This window comes from Tachyglossus aculeatus, chromosome 7 (genome assembly GCF_015852505.1).
Source record: "Tachyglossus aculeatus isolate mTacAcu1 chromosome 7, mTacAcu1.pri, whole genome shotgun sequence".
In the NCBI taxonomy this organism is placed as follows: domain Eukaryota; kingdom Metazoa; phylum Chordata; class Mammalia; order Monotremata; family Tachyglossidae; genus Tachyglossus; species Tachyglossus aculeatus.
The window spans coordinates 32,097,104-32,121,716 of record NC_052072.1 but is presented as its reverse complement, the minus strand read 5'-3'; the positions used below and the strand labels follow the sequence as shown (position 1 = coordinate 32,121,716).

Genomic DNA, 24,613 nt, shown 5'->3' with positions numbered 1-24,613 from the left:
AGTTCATGTACCGGTGTTCGTGTCGGGGGGGGTTTGGCCATTGACCCATAAGAACAATATACAAGGTGAGGAAAGTGAAAAGTACAAGAGCAAGAGGACACTGTGATTAGAGAGCAGTTTGCAGCTCAGAGCCACAGCTTCAGTCCTCCCAATGCTCTCCCCAAGCGCTTAGTACAGTGCTCTGCACACAGTAAGCGTTCAATAAATGCGATTGATGACGATGATGATGATGTTCTAGAATCTGTAAAGGCCATGCACTACCAATGTGGAAATCCTTTCCCACCCCATTGGCTAATGGCAAATGGAGGGCCAAGCCCCAGGCTGGTGGGCTTTCGGGAAGGAGACGAGGGGTTTCTGGTAGTGTTACTCGCCCTTTGGTGGGTGGAAGAGGGTATCTGCCACAGGCTTTCCCACATCCTACAGTTTGAACCACTGTCACGTGAAGAGCCGAAATTGGGAACCCATGAACAAAGAGGGCAGAAGGTGCATTGTAAAGGCATCGTAAAACAAAATCTCAGGCAGTGTTGCATCCCAGCTGAAAACTGGATGTCAGTTGCACCGGATAAACCAACAAGAGGAATGACTATCAGGAAAAGAATGGCTTTCTGCAAGTAAAACCTGCGTGCAAAATGATAAACAAGGAGGCAGAAGAGCAAATGTTGTCAGGGCTGCAAACGGTAAACATGATAGCTTCATGAGGAATAGGCCAGGACTGCGGATCCTGCGTTGGCCTTTTAAGCCACACGTGCATCCCCTAGGTGAATTTCACTGTCAGTGATATCTTCTCTGAATGCACAGAACACATTTTGAGATTTGAAGCTCAAATCAAAAATGAAAAAATGAAAAATGAAATGAAATGAGATTTGAAACTCAAGTCAAAAATGAAAAAATGAAAAAAGACTGGGATTTGAACCCAGTCAGAGGTCATGGGTTCAAATCCCAGCCCAGCCACTTGTCAGCTGTGTGACTTTGGGCAAGTCACTTCACTTCTCTGGGCCTCAGTTACCTCATCTGTCAAATGGGGATGAAGGCTGTGAGCCCCCCGAGGGACAACCTGATCACCTTGTAACCTCCCCAGCGCTTAGAACAGTGCTTTGCACATAGTAAGTGCTTAATAAATGCCATTATTATTATTATTATTATTATTATTATTATTTTAAGTATGTCTGAAAGACCTCACTCCTGATGTGTCCTCTCTCTTGCCACACCGGACAGGGGGCTGATAGGAAATTGGTTGGTGAGGGGGCCGGCCTCGCCTTGGCGCCGTACCCACTCTGTACTGTAGACACTCATGAGTATGACTCCTTTGACTCATTATTGAGGTGGCAAAGCACTTTTTATGAAAGGGAATCAGTCTCTGGCATTTATTTTGTCTTTGGAATGGGAAATTCAAGCCAACTCTGCAAACTTATGTTTAATGCCTTCATTTCTCCATGGAAAAAATACAAAATCTAAGTTGCCATAGGTAAAACAGTAAGATAGATGAAAATGGATTATTGCCAACAACTGAGTGTCTGTCGTGTTCAATTCACTTTATTTTGGCCTTCATACCTTTTAACATTCGCAAATTTCCAAATGAATCTTAAAGCGAATTATTCTAGTTTGTTGGGTAGAAAGAAATTTGTGTATCCCAATTGTAAAAATCCAGGCGAAGTTGTGAATGTTTCATTTCATTTCAGAATTTCATGCAGCAGTTGTAGATCCTTATTTTTCCGGCTTATAAAGGGACATATTCATCGTCAAAGAAGGTGAATGAAGCCATTCGTTGTGGAAAAGTCAATGCATGTTAATCACGACTATGATTCAGATTTGGCAGGAGTAAAAATGACCAAGTATACTATTTGGTTGAAAAGACCACAGCTGTCTCATGCAGATGAGTTTCAAGTAGAGCAGTCATTGTTTTGCTTTTGCAGGCTTGGCAAACCCCAAATTGGAATGTTTTTGTCTTGGCAGTTCAAACTGTGGGGCCTGTTGATCCCATCCTCTATTTTCAATTCTGAATATTCACTTGGGGGTCATACTCTGGAAAAAAATGAACAAGAAAATTACTTGGACAAAGAAAAAAACATTAGTGGTCATCTGATATGTGGTGCATCAGATTTGCAACTGCAAATCCATATGTGGCATTCTGGGGCACTACCATATACTATGTAGGGTATTTTCCTTTATCGGATGTTTTCCAAATAATAATAATGATAAATTACGGTATTTAAGTGCTTAACTGAATGCCGGGCACTGTACTAAGCACTAGGGTGTTTATAAGCAGATGAGGTTAGACACTACCATATAATATGTAGGGTATTTTCCTTTATCGGATGTTTTCCAAATAATAATAATAAATTACGGTATTTAAGTGCTTAACTGTATGCCAGGCACTGTACTAAGCACTAGAGTGTTTAGATCAGGTTAGACACAGTCCCTGTCCCACGTGGGGCTCACAGTCTCAATCCATGTGTTGATATAGGTACCATTTTTATAGGAAAATCTTCAATATTGCTTGTGCTTTGCTTACTGTTCTAATTCCTTCCCACTTTTTTTGGTCATCCAGTGCGATGTGGTTTTCTTTCCTCATTTCTACCCAGCCAAAATATCCCACAGTCATTAAAATTTTGTAATTCTATTTTTCCTAATTGTGAATCTCTTTATAGATAACAATTTGTCATGCAGTTCAGATCACTGAAAGAGGGATGCCTCTCCAAGGATTCCTTGACATTGAAAGGTAAAGCTCTTTGAAATGTACAAAATGGAATGACCAACCAAACATGTGTGCATGTGTGAGCAATCAGGGATGGATTTCATGTTAATACTGATCATTTCAAATTCAGTAGTTTTTTTGCCAAAACTGGCCTGTGTAGTCCCATGTTCACATCTGAATGGTTTCCCTTTGAAAACAAAGCATCCATTAATACTAAGAAGGCCTCAACGACAAATGGTTTAGGAAAAAACAAAAAACAAAAGAAAGATTGACCAGATTGATGGAATTTTTTATGTTCCTTGAATGGGTTTCTAGAAAAAAAATTAGGGATACAGAGGGGAAATTGGGAGCATTAGATATCATATCCCTAATGATTAGGATCAGTGTCAGAGAGAGCAGTTAATTAAATGGTACATCCGAGTATTCTGTTGCCTTCAAATACAGGGCTAGCTGTACGATGGTTTTGACGTAGTAATGACTTTCCTTGTATTTGTAAATGGGGAAAAAGAAAGTGCCAAGAATTGCAGTATTGCAGCCACGTGCATCATATACATCAGCAGCAAAGTGAGAGAGATTGTGGATAAGTGGATCAGTCGATCAGTCATATTTACTGAGTGCTTACAGTTTGCAGAGCACTGTACTAAGCGCTTGGGAGAGTACAATAAAACAGAGTCGGTAGACACGTTTCCTGCCCACAATGAGCTTGCAGTCTAAATGGATAAAATGTGAACTCATCTGTAAATGTGTGGTACTCGAATTATATGATTGGGTGTGTGCTTTTCAGTCACTGGTGTTTTTTCAGCATGTGTGCGGAGAGTACAGTAGCGTTACAATTCCTGCTGTCCAGGAGCTTGCGGTCCAGTGTGGGAGACAGCACTTACAGATAGAAGAAAAGAAAAATGGATATCAGTAAGCACTTAAATAGGGCATGTAAGACAAAAAGTAAAAAAATGTGTACGAGTTCATAAATTCTCAGTTGGCATAGAAATGCTGAGGCACCTTGGGGCAGTCCATTTTGTGAGGCCTCATATTATGTGTGACATCACCTAGTCATACTGTATGTGATGTCATTAGGCAGCTGCAGAACAGAAGCAGAGGAAGCTGTCTAGGATTATCTAGGAGAGGATTCCCCCTGACACCCCCGACCTTACAGCGAGGACTGGAAAGGGGAGGCTTGTTGACATCCAGACTTTTCTAACCACACATTTAGCTTCCTGGCAGCGTTCTCCAGTGCCTTCCTATGGTGAGGAAGGGTGGGTCTGTGTGGGGGGGAAGAAATGAATAGTTTCTTTTCCATATTTCTCTTCTTCACCTTTTTTCCCTGGGCCAGGAACTTTCAGATGCTCCCTGGGAAAACAGCTGCTGGATACTACCATGCAATGCTAGAGAGAGCAGGCCGGGAGATATTCCAATAGAGTGGAATTGCAGTAGCAATAGTAGTGGTAGTTGTCGGAGTATTAAGTGGTTACTGTGTGCAGAGCATTGTACAAAGTACTGGGAAAGAGTATACGGGTAATTACACACAGATCCTGTCCCTCTAGGGGTTCACCATCTATGAGTATAGTTTGGGGGAGAGGACTGGAGACAGACACATCAAGGGCAATGAAACAATAAAACATTAAATAGCATAAGGGACAAGAACATATACACAGAGTAAAAACAGTAATAGGGAGCTGGGGCTAGAGTGGAATTTCAGGCTCCTTATAATTCAGAGTCCGTGGCATAGCTGTCACCACAGCAATAGCTTCAGTAACCACTAGCCTTTTTGAAGTTATATGAGGCCTCGTTCTGCAGGTGCCCGCTGCTGTTCTCTTCCTGCAACATACCAGGGGCAGGCAGTTGGAGCTCAGTTGGGCCATGGTGCCAAATTGGCCATGGGCCATGGGCCAAGAGTGTGCAGGGAAGCAAGGCTGTAGTTCCCAGATGCTTTGCTTGACCATGGAGGTGAAAAGGGGCCACAAAGGCACAGCAGCAACTTTTATATTTGGCCCGGTGTCCACAGAGCATGACAGGAGCAGGCAGTTTGCGCCCAGGCAGCCTCGGTTTGCCAGAGCCAGGGGTATATAGGGAGGCATGGTTATAATTGCTAGATGTTTCACTTGGCCGTGGCGATGAAGAGAGAATACTGCTGGCTGTCCTGGACCTTCCATTTGGAAGGAAGCAACCAATCTGTGAGCCCCATTGTCTTCTTCCTCAAAGATGCCACATTTCTGCTCTCTGGAACCTCACTTTCCTGTCGCCTTTCCCTGCTCCTACTTCTTCCAGCCCAGATGTGGGCCACTTTGCCAGCCAGTGAGCCACATGCTAAGATTGTCCCCCAGACTAGGCCAGAGCTATGTGGAAGGGAGGGAGTTCCAGCACTGGATGGGGGTAATTGTAGGGGAAACATGCTCCATCCAGCCACACTTAATGGCATCTTGTGGTGGGGCAAGGGCTACCACAATGGCAGAATCTCAGGTGTCTAGGGGGGTAGCTTATCGGGACTTTGGGACAGCCTCCCCCAACCGCCTTAACCCAAAGTCTCTCAGTTTCAGCTCCCTGAGCCTGTGCATTATTCTGACTCTGGTTGAAGTGGTAGTTGAGGGGATGTGACCTGGGGGGAAAAGAAATTGATCAGCGATGGCCTCTGGAAGAGATTTGATTTCAGGAGTGCTTTGAAATTGGGATGAGTTGAGCCTGGCAGATGTGAAGGGATGGTGTTCCAGGAAGGCAGAAGGGTGGCAGAAAGGGGTTGGAAATGGAAGAGACAGTGAGCAAGGCCCAGTGAGTAGAATCGTTTGAGAGAAATGAAAAGGGCAAGCTGGGGTATAGTGGGAGAAGAGTGGGTAAGGAGGAGAGAGCTGATAGAGTGCCTTGAAGCCTGTGATCAGGAGTTATTGCTTCGTACGGAGAGGAATGGGTAATCACTGAAGCTTTGAAGAGAGTGGGGAGACATGTGCAGAACAATGATTTAGAAAAGTGATCCAGGCAGCAGAGCTCAGATGGAATGGTGAGGGGAGAGACTGGAGGGAGAGAGACCATTGGGGAGGTCAATAGAGTAGCCAAGCCTGACTATAACAAGTGCCTGAAACAAGGTAATGGCCACTTGGATGGAGAGGAAAAGATGAATTTGGGAAATGCTGTGGAGGTAAAAGAGACAGGATTGAGCACAGACCAAATATGAGATTTAAAAAGAGAGGATGGAGTCATGAATAATGCCAAGGCTGTTAGCTTCTGAGACAGGGAGTATAGTTGTGTTGTCATTTGTGATGGTAAAGTTGATTGGAGGAGATACAAGAGAGAAGATGAAGAATTCAGTTTTAGAAAATGGGAGCTTAAGGTGTCGGTGAGACATCTGGAGGCAAGAGGAAATGCAAGAGTGCAGAGGTGGAGAGAGGTGGGGACAGTAAGGGGAGTTTGGGCTTCATTCATGGTCATGGAAGCCATGTGAGAGAAAGAGCTCCTCAAAGGAGTGTGTGTAAAATGAGAAGGGAATCCAGAGCAGTTAAAGGGTGAGAGTCTCAAGTACAAGCCAGTGAAAGAGATGGAGATAGAATGGCCGCAGAAGAGGGGAATCAGAAGAGGACTGTGTTGAGAAAGCCAAGGTTAGGTAGCATTTCCAGGAGTAGCAAAGGCAGCCGAGGGGTCAAGGAGGATTAGGTGAAAGTAGAATCTGTTGTATTTGGCAATGACCTTGGTGACCTTGGAGAGTGTAGTCTCAGCAGAATCAAGGGAGCAGAAACCAGTTGGTAGAGGATCAAAAAGGGAATCGGAGGAGAGGAAGTGGAGGTAGCGGTTATAACCTGTTTGAGGAGTTTGGAATAGGAACAGGAAGACGGGGCGGTAGCTGGAAACCAGAGAAGACTCTTTTTGTATAAGGAAGATGTGAGCATGTTTGGTGGCAGAAGGGAAGGAGCTATGAAAGAGTAATTGAAGATTGTGGTTAGGGTGGGAAAAAGGGCAGGGGTACAAGTGTTTTAGGAGGCGAGAAGAGTCATAGGTAGAGGGGATGGATTTTGACGGTAGGTGGGTGATATCTTGAGAGGTGGCTGGAAAAGATGAGCGAGAGGATGTAAGATGGGAGGGAATTGGGAAGTTGAGGGGACTTGGGGAACTCATGTAATTGGGAAGGTCATCAAAGGAGAGGTAATAATAATGATGGGGTCACTGGAGTCTTCTGGAGAGAGTTAAAGACCTGGAATTCTTGATGTGGGCATTGGGAATTGATGATTGGACAAGTAATGTTGCTCAGTGAAAAAGAGTAAGAATTGTAGCAGGCAAGGATGAATTTGAGAAGCAGTATGGCATAGTGGATAGAGCATGGGCCTGGGAGTAAAAAGGTCATGGGTTCTAATCGTGCTACACCACTTGTCTGCTGTGTGACCTTGGGGAAGTCACTTCAGTTCTCTGTGCCATCTGTAAAGTTACCTCATCTGTAAAATGGGGATCGAGACTGAGTCCCACGTGGGACAGGGACTGTGTCCAATCCAATTTGCTTGTATCCACCCCAGCGCTAAGTGCAGTGTTGGGACGTAGTAGGTCTTAACAAATGTCATTATTATTATTATTATTGTTATTATTAATGCTAATAATTACCAAGTGACCAAAGGTTTGATTTACTGTACTGCTCCACCCTCATACTTTAGGAGACTATGGCTTCAAAATGAAAAAATTATGTTATTTAAGAGTTTACTTTGTGCCAGGCACTGTCCTGATTAGCTAAGGCAGATACAAGCTAATCCGGTTCAGTACAGCGTATGTCCCTCATGGGATTCACAGGTTTAATTCTCATTTTACAGATGAGATCATTGAGGCACAGAGAAGTGAAGTGATTTGCCCAAAGTCACACAGCAGACAAGTGGCCGAGCCAGGACTAGAACCCAGGTCCTTCTGACTCCCAAGTCTGTGCTCTATCCATGAGGCATGCTGCCCCTCCCAATACCTGCATTAAGCCCAGTAACGGAAATTACTAACAAAAAGCCACCAAAAATGGTATCGGAAACAAAGGTAGAAATACTGCAGAGGGAGTTTAATGCGTTCCTTCATTTCCTGTTGAAGCAATCGTTCATAAATTCCCAGCATTTAGTACAGTGCATGAAGCCTGGTAAGCACTTAGCAAGTACCAGTACCAGTACAGTGCTCTGCACATAGTAAGCGCTCAATAAATACGATTGATGATACCATAATTATTAAATAATGATGTAATTCAGAACAAAGCCTTAACATAACTCTTGACTTCAGAGAGGGACTCCTTTTTTGGTATCTGTTAAACATTTACTAGGTGCTCAGCACTGAACTAAATGCTGGGATAGATACAGGCTTATCAGGTTGGACACAGTCCCTCTCCCACATGGGATGCACATTCTTAATCTCCATTTTTCAGATGAGGTAACTGAGGCACAGAGAAATTAAGTCATTTGCCCAAGGTCACATCAGACAAGTGGCAAAGCTGGGATTGAAACCCAGGTCCTTCTGATTTACCGGCCCTTTCTTTATCCACAGAGCCATGCTGCTTCTGTACTGTTCAGTATTAGAACATTTTGTTTTCAACTTCCTTGAATAATCGTAATTGGCAAATATTTTCTAGAGAGAGCTAACAGAAATTAAACTGAAAACACATGACGGGAAAAGTGCTAGTAGTGTAAGACCTAGGAGTTGTAGGAGTTGGGAATTCCCTTTCTCCCAATCTCTTCCCACGTTCATGTTCTTTCTCTAATCCTTTCTTTTCCCAGTAATAATAATAATGATGATGATGATAATAGTTATTAAATGCTTATTCTGTGTCAAGCACTCTAAGTGCTGTAGATACAAGTTAATCAGGTTGGACACAGTTCCTGCCTCACATGGGGTTTGCAGCCTAAGTGGGAGAGAGAACAGGTATTTCATCCTCATTTTTCAGATGAGGAAACTGAGGCACAGAATAGTCAAGTGACTTGCCCATGGTCATACAGCAGGTAGTTGGTGAAGTCAAGATTAAAGCCCAGGTCTTCTGACTTTCAGGCGTATGCTCTTTCCATGAGGTTATGATGTTATCACTTAGTCCCCTTCTGTTTTTCCCAAGCATGATCATTGATGCTGCATCACTTGAGACAGCAACGAATGTCAGCCATCTGTCCCACCACCTGAAAAAAAAAAAGTTGGATGGGATCTCCATTCATTCATTCAGTCATTCATTCAGTCATTCATTTAATCATATTTATTGAGTGCTTACTGTGTGCAGCGCACTGTACCAAGCACTTGGGAGAGTACAGTACAACAAAAAAGACACATTCCCTGCCAACAAAGAAGGGAAGCAGCGTGGCTCAGTGGGAAAGAGCACGGGCTTTGGAGTCAGAGGTCATGGGTTCAAATCCCGGCTCCGCCACTTGTCAGCTGTGTGACTTTGGGCAAGTCACTTCACTTCTCTGGGCCTCAGTTCCCTCATCTGTAAAGTGGGGATGAAGACTGTGAGCCCCACGTGGGACAACCTCATCACTTTGTATCCCCCCAGCACTTAGAGCAGTGCTTTGCACATAGTAAGCGCTTAATAAATGCCATCATCATCATCATCAACAAAGAGCTTACAGTCTAGAGGAGGGGAGACAGACATTAATATAAATAAGTAAATTGCAGATATGTACTTAAGTGCTGTGGGATTGGAGGGAGGAAGTACAAAGGGAGCAAGTCAGGGTGATGTGAAAGGGAGTGGGAGAAGAGGAAAAAGGGGCTTAGTCGGGAAAGCCTCTTGAGGGAGATGTTCCTTCAGTAAGGCTTTGAAACCCATTAAATCAATCAATTGTGTTTATTGAGCGCTTACAGTGTGCAGAGCACTGTACTAAGCGCTTAAAGAGTAGTTGTCCGTGGGCTTTGAGGAGGGAGGGTGCTTCAAGCCAGATGCAGGATGTGGGCAAGTGGTCGATGGCGAGATAGATGAGATTGGGGCACGATGAGAAGGTTAGCGTTAGAGGAGCGAAGTGTGCGGACTGGGTTGTAGTAGGAAAGCAAGGAGGCGAGGTAGGAGAGGGCAAGGTGATTGAGTGCTTTAAAGCCAATGGTGAGGAGTTTCTGTTCGATACTGGAGTTAGATGGGCAGCCACTGGATTTTTTTGAGGAGTGAGGTGACATGTCCTGAATGTTTTTATAGAAAACTGATCTTTAAAATCTCTAAAATCCTGCCTTTGGCCAGGGTGGCAGGAGTGGCTAAGCCAGTGGTGGCAATGAGCTCAGCAAGGGGCAGCCACAGGAAGTAAGTGAGGAAAGAGGAGAGGCAATTGGACTTCCCCTTCGGGGATTAGGACTGTAAGCCCCCATGTGGGACAACTTGATCACCTTGTAACCTCCCCAGTGCTTAGAACAGTGCTTTGCACATAGTAAGCGCTTAACAAACACCATTATTATTCTTTTAGACTGTGAGCCCACTGTTGGGTAGGGACTGTATATGTTGCCAACTTGTACTTCCCAAGCGCTTAGTACAGTGCTCTGCACACAGTAAGCGCTCAATAAATACGATTGATTGATTGATTGACTGCTCCTGCCCTGGCTGCAGTCCTGCTGTCACTGGGTTTGCAGCTTCTGCATCCTGTTTCCCAGAGCTTTTCAGTGTGGCTGGAACTGGATGCTAGAAACCTTCCTGGAACAGCTTCTGGAAGCTAAGCAGTGGTGGTGGCGGAGGTGGTGACATCAGCAGAAGCTCTTCAGTAAAGCTCCTGGTGGAGACTTCGGCAAAGGAAATAGTAACTTGGCTCCTTCTCTTTCTTTTTACCTGCCACAGAGCACAAGATTGTAAGGATGAGTGTGTCTGTGTCTTTGAGTGTTTGTTGTTTTCTTTTAGGGGGGGTGGGTATGCGTGTGTGTTACTTCTGTTCTTCCCCCACCTACTTTCTGAGGGTGTGGATGTATTTGCCAGTTCCACCCTGACTCTAGACTGTAAACACACTGAGGGCAGGGAATGTGCTAACTCTGACAAGCAGCATGGCCTAGTGAGAAGCAGTGTGGCTTAGTGAATGGAGTCAGAAGGATCTGGGTTCTAATCTCAGCACCGCCACATGTCTGCTGTGTGATCCTGGGCTAGTCACTCAGTTTCTCTGTCCCTCAGTTCCCTCATTGGTAGAATGTGGATTAAGATTGTGATTACCCTCGGAGGACAGGAACTGTGTCCAACCTGATTAGTTTGTACCTACTCCAGCACTTGTACAGTTCCTGGTTCATGGTAAGCACTTAACATCATCATCATCAATCGTATTTATTGAGCGCTTACTATGTGCAGAGCACTGTACTAAGCGCTTGGGAAGTACAAATTGGCAACATATAGAGACAGTCCCTACCCAACAGTGGGCTCACAGTCTGAAAGATCTTAACAGATACCATTCAAACAAACAAAAAGCTGTGTTGCATTGTACTCTCCCAAGTGCTTAGTGCAGTTCTCTGTGCATAATAAGCTTTCAGTAAATATCATTTGATGATGATGACCCTGCTTCTAATCTCTGTTTAGTTTCCCTTTCCTGCATTTTTCTTCCCTTCTATTCTTGTATCCTGCCTCCATAGAAATCCCACCATCAGAGATGCCCCTCAGAACCCTTACCTCATTCCAATTTGACCGCCCAAAAATGTGGTCTCTATAGTTATCTGCAACTTATCTCCTTTTCTTCTCTGCCCCTCCCCACTGCTCTTTGTTCTCTGATTTCTTGCCTCCACCCTGTGTTTATCTCTTTGGGATTGCTGAGTCTCACTTTCTCTCTCTGTAGCTGGTCTGTCATTGTATGACTGTTCTCTTGTGTCTGTATACTTTCCAATGTGCGTTTCCCCGGGGACATTGTGTGCATGTTTCTGGATTTGTTTTTATTGGAATTTAAACGCTTAATGTCTGCCAGGTACAGGCTCTGGGATAGATACAAGGTAATCAGGTTGGGCATGGCCCGAGTCCCATGTGGGGCGCACAGTCTTATTCCCATTTTACATATGAGGTAACTGAGGCCCAGAGAAGTTAAGTGACTTGCCCGAGGTCACGCAACAGATAAATGGCAGAGCCAGGATTAGAACCCATGTCCTCTGACTCTCAGGCCCGTGCATTAACCACTGGGCCACACTGCTTCTCTGTGTGTCCGTGTATATGTCTACATGTCTCTCTCTATATATCCAACCAGATATTTGTGATTCCAAATCTACGCATCGCCGTGTGTATTTTTCTGAATGTAATCGTCCCATAAGTATTTCTGCTTTTCTGCGTGTATTTGGCCCTTGTTGGTTAAAATCTCCGCATGTTCCACATTGTGAGCCACTCATAAAATTGTAATTTTGACTGCCAATCGACCATCTGAGTGGCAGGCCCCACTGAGGTCCTGTTTTAGCCAGAGAGGCAGCCTGTAATTGCAGAGGAAATAATCTTGGATGTTGAGGTCAACCCTGGGAATGTGATGGTAATAGAGGAAAAAGGGGGAAGAATTCTCCATGGCCAGGACTTGTTGCCACTGATGCTACTACTGCTAATGTTACTGTGTTGCCTCCCCACCACGATTGCTCAAATCCCAGCAATGACTGTGGGAAGCAGGAAGAGAGGGAGTGAGTCCTCCATTTTGCTTACCTGCCATGGTGACAGCCGGCTCCCAGCCTAGACCTTCTTTTTTGCTTTCCTTCTCTTTTTTCCCTTCCTCATCCGTGTTTTCCCTAGGCCCTGTACATCACACACCCTGTGTCACCCAGTAGTGTTTTCTGGGTGCTGGGGTAGCAGCAGTGATAGCTCAGCAGTCCCCAGGTTCTTCCCTTCAACTGCCGGTTGCTCAAGAGGGTCTGTCTGTCTTCTTGCCCCAGGCCTATTTGTTGGTGACAAGCTAGGTGGCCATAGCAACGATTATATAGATGACAAATTCATGGTAGGTAGGAGCTGAGTTCAAAACAACACCAAAAATTAGACGATTAAAAAAAGTAAACGGCTGATTTTCGGATGAATGCTTAAATGGCTGATGGGTGACAAAACCAAGAAGGTTTTAGGGAGTCCTTGAATGAGAAGGGAGAAGTGGTTTTGTGGATTTGAGGAAGGCAGGAGCTCCATGCAGGAGGAAAGGAGAAGCAGTGGGTCAGACGGTAGAATGGTGGATGACAAACTTGGGAAAAGTGAAGAGTGCAAGCTGAGGTGTACTGGGAGAAGGGAGTAGAATGGAGGGCTTTAAATTCAAAGGATAGCAGTTTTTGTATAATGCAGGGAGAAACAGCCTGGCCTAGTGGAAAGAGCCCAGGCCTGGCAGTCAGAGGACCTGGGTCCTCTGACTGCTGTATGACCTTGGTTAAGTCACTTCTGATTGTTTCGTTCGTTCATTCAATCATATTTATTAAGCGCTTATTGTGTGCAGAGCACCATACTAAGCTCGTGGGAAAGTACAGTACAACAATAAGCAATGATAAACCTTGCCCACAACGAGCTCACAGTCTAGAGGGGGGAAGGTAGACATCAATACAAATAAACAGACATCAATACAAATAAATAAAATTACAGATATATTCATAAGTGCTGTGGGGCTGGGAGGGGGGGAAAGCAAAGGTAGCCATTCAGTGTGACACAGAAGGGAGTGGGAGCTGAGGAAAAATGGGTCTTAGTCGGGGAAGGCCTCTGAGAGGAGCTATGCCTTCGGTAAGGCTTTGAAGAGGAGGAAGAGTAATTGTTTGGCAGATTTGAGGAGGGAGGGCATTCCAGGCCAGAGGCAGGACGTGGGCCAGGCGTCGGTGGTGAGACAGGTGAGATCGAGGCACAGCGAGAAGGTTAGCACCAGAAGAGCAAAGTATGCAGGCTGGACTGTGAGATAGGAGGGGGCAAGGTGATGGAGAGCTTTTAAGCCAATGGTGAGGAGTTTGTGTTTGATGTGGAGGTGGATAGGCAAGCATTGCAGATTTTTGAGGAGGGAGATCGTATGTCCTGAACATTTTCTAGAGAACGATGATCCGGGCAGCGGAGTGAAGTATGGACTGGAGTGGGAAGAGACAGGAGGTTGGAAGGTCAGCAAGGAAGCTAGTCGGGCTAGGATGAGTGTGTTGTCTGTTTTCTCATCTATAAAATGAGGATTAAATCTTTCTCTTCAGACTGCGAGCCCTGTATGGGACAAGGACTGATTGTCTCGTATCTGCCCCAGCGCTTGGCACAGAGTAAGCACTTAACAAATGCCTTTTTATTATCATCACTATTATTATTATCACGGAAAGAAAATGGATAGCCAGAGTAAGCCCTCAATAAATCAATTGATTGGAGTTGTTTAAGGGGATTAGTGAATTCTGAATATAGGATGGACTGAAGTGGGAGAGGCTTGCTGTCAGGGAGATCAGTCAACTAATCAATGGTCTTTGTTGAGTGCTTACTGTGTGTAAAGCACTGACCTAAGCGCTTGGGAGAGTATAGTCCTACAGAGTTGGTAGACATGTTTCCTGCCCACATCAAACTTGCAGTGTAGAAGGGGGGGATCAGAAAGGAGGCTCTTGCAGCAATATGGCAGATGAATATGAGGAAGGAGAGTGAGTTGTGGACTTGTGATGGGCAGGCTATAGAGAGGGATCAGATATGGGAGGTAGAAGACAAAAAAGAGCCAAAGATGACATCAAGCTTGTGAGCTTCCAGAACAGATAAAATGGTATTGTCATCAGTAGTAATGGGAAAATTAGAAGTCGTAGTAAAGGTATTTATTGAGTGCCAACTGGGTCAGTGCTCTGCATTAAGCACTTGGAGAAGTGCATGAGAAGCCTGAGGAACACTCCCTGCCCACATAGAATTCAAAGCGTGCAAGGGAAAACTCTAGACCATAAGGTCCTCGTGGGCAGGGAAGTTCTACACACAGTAAGCATTCAATCCGTACCAGTGATTGACTGAACGCTATCGTACTGTACTTTCCCAAGCGTATAGCACAGTGCTGTGCACACAGTAAGCACTTAATAAATACCACTGACTGATTGATTGATCGATTGACTGAAGATGAGTTCAGTTTTTGTCCCTTTGAGTTTCATGGTGATGGTGGGCTGTCTCGGTGGCAGGAGGAGATTTGAAACTGTGAAACAGGTGAGAGAATTGAACTGGAGAGGCAGATTTGGGAGTTGTTCACAGATGGGTGATGGCTGAAGCCTTGTGAATGAATTTATTCATTCATTCAATTCAGTCATATTTATTGAGTGCTTACTGTGTGCAGAGCACTGTACTAAGTGCTTGGGTAGTACAAGTCGGCAACATATAGAGACAGTCCCTATCCAACAACGGGCCCACAGTTTAGAAGGGGGAGACAGATAACAAAACAAAACATATAGACATGTGTCAAAATCGTCAGAACAAATAGAATTATAGCTATCTGCACATCATTAACAAATAGAATAGTAAATATGTACAAGTAAAATAGAGTAATAAATCTGTACAAACATATATACAGGTGCTGTGGGAGGGGAAGGAGGTAGGGCGGGGGGATGGGGAGGAGGAGAGGAAAAAGGGGGCTCAGTCTGGGAAGGCCTCATGGAGGAGGTGAGCTCGCAGTAGGGCTTTGAAGGGAGGAAGAGCGCTAGCTTGGCGGATGTGTGGAGGGAGGGCATTCTAGGCCAGGGGGAGGACGTGGGCCAGGGGTTAATGCGGGACGGGCGAGAACGAGGCACAGTGAGGAGGTTAGTGGCAGAAGAGAGGAGGGTGCGGGCTGGGCTGGAGAAGGATTCGAGAAGGGAGGTGATGGGAGGTGAGGTAGGAGGGGGCGAGATGATGGAGAGCCTTGAAGCTAAGAGTGAGGAATTTTTGCTTGATTTGTAGGTTGACAGGTAACCACTGGAGATGGGAGGAGGATGGGAGATCAGAGAGGAGGCTGATGCAGTAATCCAGTCAGGATAGGATGAGGGATTGAACCAGGAAGGTAGCGGTTTGGATGGAGAGGAAAGGGCAGATTTTGGCGATGTTGTGGAGGTGAGACCGGCAGGTTTTGGTGACGAATTGGATGTGTGGGGTGAATAAGAGAGCGGAGTTGAGGATGACACCTAGGTTGCGGGCTTGTGAGATGGGAAGGATGGTAGTGCTGTCTACAGTGACGGGATGAATGAACTCCCTGAGTGAATGAGTATGGAATAAAAAGAGTAGAGGACTCAAAACAATATATTTTGAGGTATGCTTTATTAAAAAGTAAGGGGAGGATGAACAGCAAGCAAAGGAGACTGAGAAGGAGTGGTTAGACCCCGGAAGAAAATCAGGAGAACGGAAGCCAGTGAACTTCTTAGGGGTGAATTTATGTTATCAGATGGAGTAGACCCATTAAACTTAGCCAGAAGCAAATCACTGGAGTCCTGGATGGAGCCTGGTCTCAGGAGAGGAGGGTGAAATCCAAATTTCCCTTGTCTGCTAATGCAGCTCCATGTCAGGCCTTGCATGTAGCATGAAAGCACAGGCACGGGGAGACTGCTACCCTTCCAGGGCCTGCCTAGGTTTTGACAAATATAAATATGTATTACTTCCTCTTAAACTGAGTCCTGTAAGGTGACTAGGAGTAACAGTAATAACAATGATGGTATTTGTTAAGCACTTACTATGTGCCAAGCACAGTTCTAAGCCCTGGAGTACCATTTGCCAAATAGACTTTTGAGGAGAGGGAAGAAAACATGGGATGAGAAGAAAGGGTATTTATTGCGGGGTTTTAGATATCAATATCATACATTCTTCATCTCTAAGCGTTTTGACACCACCTTCTGTTGGGATGCCTTGTCTTGTCTGTTGAAAATAGATTGTGAGCTCAGATGCCAGGGGCAGCGTAAATCTACTATATGGCCCATAAAATAATAATAAAAGAGACTGGACAGTGGCAATTGCAGAGGAAGGAGATGAATTTTATTGGGGGGGCGAGGATCAGAATGAATTTAAATCCTAATAATAATAATGATAGCATTTATTAAGCGCTTACTATGTGCAAAGCACTGTTCTAAGCGCTGGAGAGGTTACAAGGTGATGAGGTTGTCCCACGGGGGGCTCACAGTCTTCATCTCCATTTTTACAGATGAGGGAACTGAGGCCCAGAGAAGTTAAGTAACATGCCTAAAGTCACACAGCTGATAAATGGTGGAGGCAGAATTTGAACTCATGACCTCTGACTCCAAAGCCCGGGCTCTTTCCACTGAGCCACGCTAATGAGATTAGAATGGATAGTGGAGAAAATCCCATTAGTGGGGGGAGGGAAGAAAGTTGTTCCTCAGTAATCAATCTGAAAAACATTGGGTAAGTGGATACTTAAGGAGGGTTGTAATGCTGCGTCATCCACTGTCAATGTTTTCTATTCAGGAAGGTGAGTCAAATTTGGTAGGAAACAATTTTCCCATTTAAATTGCTGGAAAAATCTCTTGAAATTTGAAGTGAGTGGGGAAATGTATCCTTGTTCAAAGATAGTGGACTTGATTGCTTTTAGATGAGTTGTTTGAGTGTAGATGGCTTCCTGTTGGGAACTGATTAACTTGTTCCAGACTTGCTCCATGTGCTTTCCGTGATAACTTAAAAGGATTTGATGCATGATACTTTCGAAAACTATTTAAATACCATTCCTTGTCCTATGTATAGGCAAATGGCATAAAATTTGTCACACAGCTGACAATTGGCGGAGCCGGGATTTGAACCCATGAACTCTGGCACGGGCTTTGGAGTCAGAGTTCATGGGTTCAAATCCTGGCTCCGCCAATTGTCGGCTGTGTGACTTTGGGCAAGTCAATTAACTTCTCTGTGCCTCAGTTACTTCATCTTTAAAATGGGGGTTAAGACTGTGAGCCCCCCGTGGGACAACCTGATCACCTTGTAACCTCCCCAGCACTTAAAACAGTGCTTTGACATGATAAGCGCTTAATAAATGCCATCATTATTATTATTATAAAATCAGAGTGGAAATTATCTAAAGTTCTGTTTGATTTTATAATATAAGGACTGTGTTTCTCCTTTTATTGATTTTGAAGCAGACTTAAAATGGGCAAAACAGGAATGTCTTGCGTATATTTTAATCTTTTTTTAGTTTTTGACTCATAAATTGATGGTGGTCTCTGGATTATTTTTTTAAGCTCAAAATGTTTTCTGGGATAAGGATTTTGTTGCTTCTGATGCCATACCAGCTGTCTAGAAGGGAGCCAGCAGAGGGACAATCCTATTTAAATTTATCATTTTAAAACCTAAGTATTCTGAATGAGGAATCAGGACTGGGAAAGTTATTCCTTACTTTAGTGGGCCAAATGTAAAAAAAGGCAAAAGCTAAAACAAATGTTATTGATTTTTAAGATGTGTATTAATATTGCTTTTTAACTACAGAAGAGTATAGTTAGGATTGCATATTTTATTACTCATTTGGCATAATTTTTCCTTGACAATTTATGATTTCTTTTGCATTTAATTGACTTTCATAGCAGTTCACAAATTTGTATTTTAATCAAAACACCTTAAAAGTTTGAATTATGAGAATGTTGAGAAACATACTTTGTGTATTAATATTTTTCTCTACTGAAAAACAGTTGAACTTTGAATGCCAAGCTTCATTTTTACATTTTTTTTTAGTAAGTGGTATCTTGCTTGACAGGTTTGATTGTTTTATGGAGTGATCTAGCCAGAATATTTGTAAAATGGAATATTTTCATATAGTTGTAACTCTCATTAATCAAGGAATAATTTTGTCTTTTAAATTTAAGGAATTGTGACCTCAGGGTTGAGGGACTTGCCTAGTATCACAGTGAACCATCGGTCACACTGGAATAGAAACCAAGCCTCCTAAATTTTAGTTTACTTGTAGGCAGCAGCATCTAAAATTGGAAGTCCTTTTCTTGTGAAAAATTCAACATTACACTTTATTGCTAGCTTTTCCCCTTCTTTGCAGCTGGAATTCTGAGGGGAGAAATCTTTGTACAAGTAACTAGAACTAATAGCAACTGAAGTGGTTTGGTAGAAGAATGAGCTATGACTCCTTTGGCTGATTTCTTAGTTAATTCAAGCCCATTACACTTGGGTGGTATTACATGCATTCCCTATTCTCTTTGCACCTTGTTCCAAAATATTATTGCAAAAAGCTAAAACGATAACACAATAACGGCCCAGATTGAACTACACTCCTTTTTTTCCAGCCAGATCTCGGATATTGCATTTTTCTGTTTCCTTTCAACACTACAGTAATTGAAAAAAAATGGCTTAACTGATGACTGATTGATGTGGACACTCTCCCAGCATAAAAAAATGACTGTGCACCCCTCAGAGATATTCCTGGTCACAGAGAATTTCTTCAGTTTCCCTAGGGGGACACAGCTAAAATCTTGGAATTTTTTTAAATGGTATTTGTTAAAAGCTTACTATGTGCCAGGCACTGTTCTAAGCATTGGGGTAGATAGCAGATAATAATAATGTTGGTATGTGTTAAGCGCTTACTATGTGCCGCGCACTGTTTTAAGCGCTGGGTTAGATATAAGGCAACGAGGTTGTCCCACGTGGGGCTCATAGGCTCATAGATGAGGCCCAGAGAAGTTAAGTGATTTGTCCAAGGTCACACAGCAGACATGTGGCAGAGCTGGGATTAGAATCCAGGTCCTCTGATTCCCAGGGCCATGCTCTTTTCTTTAGGCCACACTGCTCGTTACTTCCCTTGGCACCAATACCTTAGCAAGAACTACAGAAGAAATTAACTTTGGTGTTTTAAATTTCACATTATAGTTTCTACCCCATCCTCATTCGACACCACCTACTTTATTAGTTGGGAAGCCTTTTCCACCTGCTGTAGGAAGAAGCACAGGCCCATTGATGCTCAGTCTAAGCCTGTGGGTAAGGAGATCTTATGTTTCAGAACTTCCTAGTTTTGATGCCTCTTCTACTTGCTGGAGAGGAGAGTGGAAGGAGGAAGCTAGATGAAGGTCTGGGGATTGGGACCCCACAGGGGATCTGTCACCTCAGGCCTTCTTCACCTCTTCCCTTCCCTGCCCCTCCTGCTTTATTCAGACACTCGCATATCTGCAGATACAGAGGCAAAGACCTTAAGCTGGGCACGCACAGGAGGTGAACGCATTTCTAGGTGGTAGGGTGAAAAGGGAACCGAAAAGAGTGTGGGGAAGGCTAAGAGGATGAGGAAAATGGGAGAAAATGGAAAAAGTGAGAGGAAAAAAAGGGCAAGAGGAGAGGGATAACTAATTGAAAAGGTATTGGTGGCAGTGGTCATTAGAAAAGAATGTTAGGGAAGTAGGAGGGGGAGTGGAAGAGACTTTTTCATCTCCTCTTTCTCCTCGTCTTCTCTTGCCAAGACTAACCTGGCCCATCTTGCACCCTTGTTGGGAGTTTCCTGTGCAGCTGGAAACCCACCATTCTGACGGCACCAGGGTTCTTGTGAACTGCCACAGTGCCATTGGTAGAGGCAGCTGTTGTTGCTGTCGAGGAGCAGAAAAGAGGACTCCCTTTTTCCTCCCTGCTGCTGTATGGCGTGTCACATTCCCGCCTACCCCTTTGGCTGACTGTGGGACCCTAATGGATCCTACCCGAAGCCTTTTGTTGGCAGGACAAAACCCTGAAAAGCATGACTCCTTTGCCAAGTTTGGGCATCTGATCGCCTAAAGAGCATCCATCCACTGTCACCCACATGCAGATATACCCATCTGAAGGAAACACAAAGTGACAGAGTAGTACTGGGCCAGAGGAGGAGAGCAGGAAAAAAAGAGAGCATAAGGAGAAGACAGAAAGTAAGGGAAAGGAAACAGAGCAAGAAAGCAATCGTATGTCTAGCCTGGGCCTAGAATAGGGATGTTTGGTATTTTGGGAGCACTGAGAGCTAGAAATGCGGTGGCTTAAATATTAGGAATGTACTTGGGATTGAAACGATGCCTGGTCATTATGGTTTTCACATCCTTGGACTCTTCACCCATGAAATCAAGCTTCAAGCCCACACCTTGAAAGTTGAAATTATAGAGCTGTAGTAGAAGTAATGGTACTTATTGAGCTCCTGCTGGTTGCAGTGCAAACGACTAAGCACTTGGGAAGTACAAAATAGAGAAATAAAGTGTACCACAAGGAACTTACACACTAATAGGGGAGACAGGCATAAAGCATTTACAAGTACAGTAATAAAAGTAAATTCATGAATGTTCAATTGAATAGCATATATTTAAAGGTTCTCAGGATGGATATAAATAGGCACCCAAGTGCTGGAGATTGCTGGTTAGCTTGTTTGACGTGGAGTGCTGCATAGTGATTGGAGAATTACAACTTTTAGAGAGTTAACCCCCTGAGGAACTGGGACTGGGGCTAATCCCATTTGTATATTCTTTCCCTGTGCATAGTACTGTGCTCTGCACGCAGAAGGCACTTGATAAATACTACTGTTACTGTTAGATGACTTTTTGGAGGTGTTGGTTTTCAGGAAGGCCTTGAAAGTGGAGAGTGTCGTAGTCTGTCAGATTTGGGGAGGGAGGGAGTCCCATTATACCCAAAGCCACTCCAGAGTGAGAGAACCAGCTGACGAATTCCAAGAAATCAAGGCTAATTCTTTCATCTCTGAGTGCAGGGTAGATCATTCAGCACAGGTAGAGGGGAAATCCCTGACTTCCAGAGAGCCAGCTATGAGCTCTTTACTGATTGAAGGAATGGTAAAAGTGTACCTGACCTTTGGGAAATTTACGATGAGTGTAAGAGGTGCCTCTGTGGGAGCTGCAAGGGTCTGTAACGCAAGCGAAGTAGTGGCCTCCCAACTCACCTCAGAGGTTCCAAATAATTGGTTGTTTGGGAATCTTCAAGGACTTTTACCCTTCACCAAAAGGACCCTTACCCCTCCTCCAGTTGTCTTTCTTGAGAGAGATTTCTAACATGTGCCGGGCCCAGTGGCCATTTCAGACAATCTTCTTCCCAACTCAGGTTTGCCATAGGTACTTGGAGATGAGCTGGATCAAATGCATTTATTTTTTTATGGTATTTGTTAAGTGCATACTATGTGCCAGGCACCGTTCTAAACTCTGGGATAGATACAAGCTAATCAGGTTAGACACAGTCCCTGTCCCTCAAGGGGCTCACAGTCTTAACCCCCATTTTATAGATGAGGTATCTGAGGCACAGAGTAGTTAAATGGCTTGCCCAAGGTCACACAACAGACAAGCGGCAGAGTGGGGATTTATGCTGGTCACTTACTCTGCCCCTTAGTTTAGAGGAGCAGAAAAATTAGGATCGGGGTTCCCTTTCCTGCTTAGGCTCTGGCAGGTAGGAGGCAAGAGAATCAATCAATCGTATTTATTGAGCGCTTACTGTGTGCAGAGCACTGTACTAAGTGCTTGGGATGTACAAGATGGCAACATATAGAGACAGCCCCTACCTAACAGTGGGCTCACAGTCTAAAAGGGGGAGACAGAGAACAAAACCAAGCATACTAGCAAAATAAAATAAATAGAATAGATATGTACAAGTAAAATAAATAAATAAATAGAGTAATAAATATGTACAGACATATATACGTATATACAGGTGCTGTGGGGAAGGGAAGGAGGTAAGATGTGGGGGATGGAGAGGGGGGCGAGAAGCAGTGTGGCCTAATGCATAGAGCGTGAACCGGGAGTTAGAGGACTTGGGTTCTAATCCCAGTTCCGGCCTGCCTACGCTATCTGATCAAAACTATGTGCTCTATTATAGGGCATTCTCCCAAGAGCTTAGTATTATGCACACAGTAAGTGGTCAATAAAAATGATTGTTTGATGGATTGATTTGACTCTCAGCCTTCTGCTCCTCCAAGCTGTGGGTTTGGCTCCTCCTTCCCACCCAGGAGGCTGCGGCCCGGAGAGCCTGCCACCCAGTGAAGCCAGAAGAATACTTACCTCTTGGCTAAATCACAGAAGTGGAGTGTTTTCTACACAGCTGACTTTTTCTCTTTAATTAGCAATTGTTTTGATGACGTTAAGAACTGAACTGTTGATGCTAGGAATGGAATGGGTATGCCTCTACTTGACTCTCTCACCTGTAGCTGAGACTGGGAGAGTACTGGAAATTCTCCAGGTGCCATCCTGAGAGGGGAGGGATTGATTGTATAATACTACAATTTACTTGTCTCTTTTTATGTTATTAATTTTCCTCCAGATTTTAGAGTAGATTGAAAATAGCGACAGTTTATCGGCAAGAAATTTCACCTGGGAATGTATTTGGGTAGGAATGAACTTTTCACTAGCTCCCTCTAGACTGTAAGCTCGTTGTGGGCGAGGAACATGTCTGCTATCTCTGTTGTGTTGTAATAATAATAATAGTAATAATGATGGTATTTAAGTGCTTACTACTGTCTCAAGCACTTAGTACAGTGTCCTGAACATAGTAAGCATTCGCTATATTCCATTGATGATAGAGTAATAAAAAAGCAGTTCTGAAATCTAAATTCTAAAAGCCATCAACAGTTCAGTTCTTAATGTCATCAAAACAATTGCTAATTAAAGAGAAAAAGTCAGCTGTGTAGAAAACACTCCACTTCTGTGATTTAGCCAAGATGTAAATCAGAAAATAGATCTCAGGACCATTTGGAAATTTGGTACTGCTTTACTGGACTGTTTTGGTGTAAACTATCATTTAAAAAACCCTCACTTGATTACCACTGGCAAATTCTGGGAATGATCCTTTTCTTCCTCCTGGCAGGAAAAATAAAATGTTGGCCTACCCATGTATACTAGAAGAACTTTGTTCTGGTTATTATTGTTGCTGTTGTTATTATTGTATTTGCTAAGCATTTACTATGTGCTGTTCTAAGTGCTGGGGTAGATGCAAGTTAATCAGGTTGGACACAGGCCGTGTCCCACATGGGGCTCACGGCCTAAGTAGGAGGGCGTGAGTAGACACACAAATAATTTACACCCTCATGGATATACGTGCTAGAGTAGACAGAAGAGAGGCTATGGCTCAGGGTTCTGGGACATTAATTGGAGGAAATGGGAATTTAGGAGGGTTTGGACCTAGGAGTCAGAGGACCTGGGTTCTAATCCTCACTCTGCCACGTGTCTGCTGTGTGATCTTGGGCAAGTCATTTAACTTCTCTGTGCCCCAGTTACCTCATCTGTAAAATGGGGATTAAATCCTCCTCCTTCCTACTTACACTGTGAGCCCCATGAAGAACAGGGACAGTGTTCAACCTCATCAACTTGTATCTACTCCAGTGCTTAGAACAGTGCATGGAATGTAGTAAGCACTTAACAAATATCATAGTTATTATTATCCGTCTGTAGGGAGGGAGGTTCAAGCCAGGGGGACAGTATGAGAAAGGGAATGGAGGTGGGTGAGTTGCGAGTGAGGATTGGCTTGGAAGGAATAGTAACAGGAATTAGGGAATAGTGGGTGAGGAGAAGATAGGTAAGGTGGGGCCAGATGTTGGAGAACCTTGAAGCCAATAGGAATTTTTATTTGATGTGAAGAGACACAAGGAGCCGGTGGAAGGTCTTGAGGAGAAATGTCGGCCAAGCGATGCTTTGGGATCATCCTCAAACTGTGGTAAAGATTGGAGCGGGGAAAGTCTGAGAGACTGGCAGAGAGACTAATTATTATTATTATTAGCTATCTCCCTGAAGAAAGAATTCTTAGAATTCAGATTTAATGTGCCCAGAAGAAACAGTAATGGTGTTTTATATGATAGACCCACATCTGGCTACTGAGGAATGTGGGACCTTTTGAAGAACTTGATCTTCTTGATGTTTCCCATGCAAGTAGGAAAGCTTACCTTTCTGGTTCTCCTGCCCCTAGGAACCAAAGGACTAAGCAGATAGATGTCAATGCACCTTATAGGCGTGTACTAGCCTGTTCCTTCTTGCCAAAGAAATGTTGCCTGTTTTCTTCTTCAACAGAGCTTAATCGTACCACACCTTATTCTTGTGTTTCAAAAGACCCAGCTGACTGTTTGGCTGTTGTACCAGTGGGGCAATGGCTTCAGAGGTCAAATTCGAAACCGCAGGCTGTAGTACAATTATCCCTCCTATAGAGATTATGAAGGAAAACATTTGAGTTGCACATATGAGAAGTGT

At 44.0% G+C, this 24,613-nt stretch overlaps 1 protein-coding gene across 1 annotated transcript in view; it reads left to right on the top strand.

Moving 5' to 3' along the window:
• Window positions 1–2,652: 2,652 nt before the first annotated feature.
• Window positions 2,653–24,613, top strand: part of DENND2C (DENN domain containing 2C) — an 83,832-nt gene continuing 61,871 nt past the window's right edge. Inside the window, exon 1 of the mRNA XM_038749301.1 lies at window positions 2,653–2,719. The gene's annotated coding sequence lies outside the window, so the exon portion shown is untranslated. The remainder of the gene's footprint in view (window positions 2,720–24,613) is intronic.